General features: G+C 36.8%; 1 long non-coding RNA gene across 1 annotated transcript; it reads right to left on the minus strand.

Annotated features, from left to right (window-relative positions):
* Window positions 1-401: 401 nt before the first annotated feature.
* On the minus strand, window positions 402-1,493 carry LOC135134464 (uncharacterized). The gene is made up of 2 exons (XR_010281315.1): window positions 957-1,493; window positions 402-886 (listed from the first exon to the last, which is right to left on the minus strand). It is a non-coding gene; the product is annotated as an uncharacterized LOC135134464 (long non-coding RNA).
* Between the last annotated feature and the right edge of the window lie 4,632 nt (window positions 1,494-6,125).

The raw sequence follows: 6,125 nt of genomic DNA on the forward strand, positions 1-6,125 counted from the left end.
ACTGTTGATCTTGATACCCAACATGAACGGAGCCGGTGGTATTTAATAAATATTTAAATTCAACTTTTACCACTACATTTGCCTCGAACGTATGTCGTACAGTGGTTCATACTGCCATTGACTTCCCCCTCCACATAAATGGCTTTGATTTTCAGATGCTATAGATACGGCTGTGAATTTAAAATAATACATAAAGGGGATCTCATATTTGCAAATGTTTTCAATCAATTGCCAAATTATGACTTAAGAATCATCATCAATCCCAAGCTTTTTTCTTTTCACACATTTTTGCTAGAAAAGGAAAAACTTAGCATTCCTGATTAAACCTTTCATGAACAAGTAAAAATCACTTTCATTTTAGTACGAATTGGGTGTGAAACACCATTTAAAAAAAATCACAATTTAAAGAACAATTTATTTCAAAACAAAAAAAATATTCTACAATAAAAAATTGCACTTCCTAATGCAAAATAATCTGATTCACTTTTGGTGAAAAACTGACCCACAAACTGTTATCTTGATGGGCCATTTAAATAGTCCTCGGACACTAATAGTTCTTCGACACTGTGAAGTAGGTTTTCATCAGATCTTTCTGGTTCAGAGGCCCAATAGCCAAAGCAGTGCTTTGCTCCCATCAGTTTGTCGTAAGCTTTCATGAAGTTCTACCTCAACATTAGCTGTTTTTAGGCTGACTTGGGGATTAAAAGAATTTTCAGAGACAACAGCTCTGACTTCAGCGGATTCACTTTTCTTCAGATGTACGTCCCAAGCACACAAATTATTGGTCCAAAATACATTATAACGTCCGTGTAGGGCAGGTGTAGCCATATGGTGACATACAAATGCACCTCTTGGGGTTTCACATGTTGCCTCTCTTAAGGAATATCTATGCATAATAAAACAAAGTACGTCATAATTTTACTTGATACAGAATTTATCAATATACATTAACTTACCATAATCTTCTCGCATTATAGCTCGAATAAACTCTTCAAGCACATTTAATTCAGTATACCAATTGACTTTCACTACATTATTTGACTGTAATGAATTTTCTCCAACAAAAAAAAATGGCAATTGCCCCTATTGTTAACACATGTCTTTCTGTCATTATTAATAACAAATACAAAAAAACCAGTCCACAGATACATACAACCAAATGTGAATCAATATCACAGAACTAATATATCATCATCATCCAAAAATTGTGATTATGATTGTTTGTTGTGATGAAAGTACGAAATCAACTGTCATATTTTGGGGATTTTCACGATCCAAACGTCACTAGCCCCGCAAAATATTCGCGTTCCTTTTCTGTTCGGCGTGTTTCTGGATTTTCCGTTTCACTCATGCGCAAGGCATTAGAAACGATGTACGTTACTTTGATGAACAACGTTGTTTTTAATTTGCGATATTTCTTTAACACAAGCTTTTTATATAGTTAAACCTTTAGTAACAGGAAGATAATTGTATAGTCTTTATCGCTTGTAGCATGAACTAGTTAAGATTCCTACCTGTGCGGTGTATTTTGTCTGTAAAATCAAGCTCCCATAAGAAACCCATAGTAGAATTTTTGAATTATGAACTGCCGCGCATTCTAAATTCTAACCTTACTTTACTGGTCAATTCGTACTTCAAACAACGTATAAATGCCGCACCTGAGATATCGCTCGGGGTTAAAAATTACCTCAAAGATGAAGATCGCTAGCAAATACTTCTTCATTACAAAAATCAAAAATTTTGTTGGTAGAAATTTAAAAACACTAGTACAGTAAAATTTACATTCTTAGAATCAGTAGTGTTTGGTCATATAAAAAAAATGCCCATTTGCACCAACGTTTAAGTCAGATACTTAAAATCTAAGCATTTCTTAAAACCAACAATGTGTTGCACCAACGTTTAAGTCTTTCTTAAACGGTTCTATGAAATCTTTAATTTAAGCGCCCGTTTACCTGAGGCTTAAATTTGTAAGCAATGCTTAACGAGACACAACAATACAACGCATGTGCGGTACGCATGGTAACAGAACAACACTTTATTTCTATTGGATAATAATTTTGGTGATTACACGAAATCGAAAATTTCCAATTTTGCGACGATTCCATCATTATTATTAGTGCTCAAAAGTGTATCTGAAGTGTAAAATAAAGTCTTAACAATTTAAAAATGAATATAAAGAAGGTATGTACCACAGTTACAATGTTTTGTTGTAAAGAATAACATGTTTTTCTTCACGTTCGTAAAAAGTGTAACATTTTTTATTAATTTTTGTTTATAAAGGATACGTTTATTTCATGGCACTAGAAGCGTGAAAAAAGTGTCATAGCATTTCATTTTTTCAGGCATTTAAATGAAAAAGTGTCGTAGCGTGTCATTTTTATCACGCTTTTATTAGCTTGGGTTGTATGTATGTAACGGAATCTTTGAGCTTAATTTTCATCGGTTTCTAAAAGTCTGATCATCTTGAAACTTTGCACACGTCTCAAGGATCGATGACAATGCAATAATTTGATAACAGTTTCCCATTATCCTTATTAGGACCGCCAGGATCCTCGATCCTACGGAGACCACTGAGTGGTTCTTTCTAGAAAAATCTAAATAAGTAATTAATTCCCCAATTTATGAATTTGTCGCAGACTAAAAAATGAAAAATAAATAATAGTTTAAAAAACTAAAAAAACACGCTTTTATTGCTAATCGAACTAAAAACTAGAAAATAATTTTTAATGACAGAGTTTAATATTACAGTAGTAGAAGATCAAACAATCAATCATAATAAATCACCTCAAATTAAAATTATAATAAAATTTAAGTTATTAACAGAATAATTCAATTCAGAGTAAAAAGCGTGGGGTGCATTTTACTGCGGTTCATAACCATCCTCTCATAGATAGTTGCCAATAGAATGATTGTAATATTTAAAATATCAAGCACCCCACGCTTTTTACTCTGAATTGAATTATTCTGTTAATAACTTAAATTTTATTATAATTTTAATTTGAGGTGATTTATTATGATTGATTGTTTGATCTTCTACTACTGTAATATTAAACTCTGTCATTAAAAATTATTTTCTAGTTTTTAGTTCGATTAGCAATAAAAGCGTGTTTTTTTAGTTTTTTAAACTATTATTTATTTAACGGAAGATATTCGTGCGGCAAATTTTCCATCTCGTGAAAAAAAGATACACTTTACTCACTAGTTGCATAAATAACTATTTTTCATATGAACACTAAAACGCGCCAGAGGGAAGCGAGAAACTACAGTTATTTGAGACACAACTGAACAAGAATACTGTGGCGTTGCGCCGCAGGCTGTTCGAAGGACCGTATAACCGTGTCGTACACGGTACGAACACGGCAAGAAAAGAGTGTTGTTTTATAACTATATATTAATAGTGTGTAAATGTATGTACAGTTTGTCGACCGATCGCGTGTACTGCGAGGTGCGTTCTGTCTGGGTCCGTACCACCCCGGTGCCGTCGAAGGGTGGGTGGTGGGGTTGTACCGCTCTTGTGCAGGGCTGTACTGCGCATTCCGGCCCCCCTTGAACCTGTGGTCTCAAACCTGGGTGTCGTCGTCGATGGGGAACGGGCAGATTCGGTTTGTGGCCCGCACGACAGGTCCCGATGATGTCCTGATGGTGGCTGTCCGGACGATCCCATCTTTTCCTGGATGTGTCTCCATGACGACTCCCATTCGCCAGCACATCGGATGGAGATTGTCTTCGCGTAGTAGAACGGGAAGTCCTGGCTTCACCTCTGTTTTAGCAGTGCGATTCCACTTCTTTCTTTGTTGCAGCGTGTTTAGGAACTCCCCTGACCAGCGCTTCCAAAAGCTTTGCGCCTGTTGTTGGACGCGTTGCCACCGTGACAGACGATTCTCTTTCACCATTGTAACATCGTCTTCGACTGAGGTTGTTAATTTTCCGCCGATGAGGAAATGCCCAGGAGTTAAGGCCGTGAGATCGCTCGGGTCAGAGGATAATGGAGTCAGGGGTTGGGAGTTGATGCATGCTTCAATCTGCGTCAAAAGCGCATAGAGCTCCTCATACGTCAATAAAGCATTACCCGCAACACGTTTTAAATGATATTTTATCGACTTGATACCTGCCTCCCAAAAACCGCCACGATGAGGAGAGCGTGCTGGTATGAAGTACCATTTAATATTATTTTTTGCTAGAGATTGAACTACTTCGCTTTCAAATTGTGAAGAATGGAATAATTTGTTTAGTTCTTTAGTTGAAAATGGACCTGATAATTTATTGTTACGATCAACTACATAGTTGTGAATAAATCTGAGACAATATGCTAGTACTGACTGGAGTTTATCGAAGGATGAATATTTTGTTAACAATGGAAGTACGTTGTTATTGGTCACCACCAAAATTTTCAACTTGGCGCGTTTTTCTAAAATTGGTACATTTTGTGCATTTGAACTAACGAATGAAGCTGGCCATTCTGACTTATTTTTTGATAACCAATGTGGACCGTGCCACCACAAATCAGACGTAATAAGTTTACTAGGTAATTCACCTCTTGAGACAATGTCTGCAGGGTTATCAGCAGATTTAACGTGATGCCAATTAGAAATACTCGTTAATGTGCTTATTTCAGCAACGCGATTTGCAACGAAAACGTTCCAGGTACTTGGCGATGATGCTAACCAAGATAAGACTATTGATGAATCTGTCCACAAATACTGCGTTGTTATGTTTAGATTTATTGTAGGTAATAATTTGTGTATTAACCGGGCTAATAGCACGGCTGCGCAAAGTTCTAGTCGAGGCAGTGTGATAGTTTTTAATGGAGAAACACGTGATCGTGCGCATAATAATTCTGTTTTGTATGAATTTGTGTTTAAGTCCAACGTTCGGATATAAACACAGGCACCATAAGCCGACATGGACGCATCGCAAAATCCATGAATTTCGACGTTATTGTATTGATTTGATACAACCTTTCTAGGTATTTGTAGTGTGTTTAATATGGGTAGTTCTTGTTCAAGTTTAAGCCACGTTTGTCGTATTTCTTCCGGTAAAGGATCATCCCAGTCGAGTTTAATGAGCCACAACTTTTGAATTAAGATTTTTCCCAAAACGAGGACGGGTGACAAGAGACCTAGAATATCATAAATTCTCGCGATTTTTGATAAGATGGATCGTTTAGTAGTATTTTCCACGGGCTTTGTTTCCACGACATATTTTAAACAGTCCGTTTTGCAATTCCACGTTGAACCTAGTGTTTTGACCTCGTCGTTATGGTCTAATTTAACTACATCGTTATTTTGACTACAATTGGGCAAAATGTCCGGACAATTAGATGCCCACTTTTGTAATTGAAAACCACCCCTATTTAAGGCGCCAATTAATTGATTGCGTAATTCTATGGCTTCTTTGACTGAATTAGTACCAGTAAGCAAGTCATCGACATAGAAATCGCGTAAGATGATTGTCGAGGCTAGCGGAAAATCGAGTTGTTCATCGATGGCTAATTTTTGTAAACATTTGATAGCTAAGTATGGGGCACACGCGTTACCATACGTTACGGTCTGTAACTCATATACCTCAACTGGTTTGTCACTACTCTTGCGCCAAAAAATCCTTTGGTAAGGTGTATCTGAAGGATCGACCCATATTTGACGATACATTTTTACTACGTCGCTACTGAATGCGAATTGGTAGGTCCGAAAGCGCGTAATGATTGAAAACAAGTCTTGTTGAATAGTTGGACCTACCATTAGAATATTGTTTAAGCTGACACCGGTACTTGTTTTGCAGCTTCCGTCAAACACCACACGCACTCGGGTGGTAGTACTCGAACTCTTTATCACCGCGTGATGTGGAAAAAAATATAATTGTTTAGTGTGAAAATCAGATTCACCTGTAACTAATTTCATGTGACCTAGAGCTAAATATTCGTCTAGAAAGTTTGTATAATCGGCTTTAAGAGAATTATTTTTGTTCAAACGAGTTTCTAGTGCCATAAAACGTTTTAGGGCGGTTACATCGGAAAACCCCAGCATGGTAATATCCTTCTTAAAGGGTAGGCGTACCATAAACCGACCGTTAATATCTCTTTTGACCGTTTCTGAGAAATGCCGTTCGCAGGTAAGTTCTTCCACGGA

The sequence above is a fragment of the Zophobas morio genome, unplaced genomic scaffold (assembly GCF_036711695.1).
Source record: "Zophobas morio isolate AGI-343-1 ecotype UQ-CSIRO unplaced genomic scaffold, CSIRO_AGI_Zmor_V1 ptg000023l, whole genome shotgun sequence".
NCBI classification, from domain to species: domain Eukaryota; kingdom Metazoa; phylum Arthropoda; class Insecta; order Coleoptera; family Tenebrionidae; genus Zophobas; species Zophobas morio.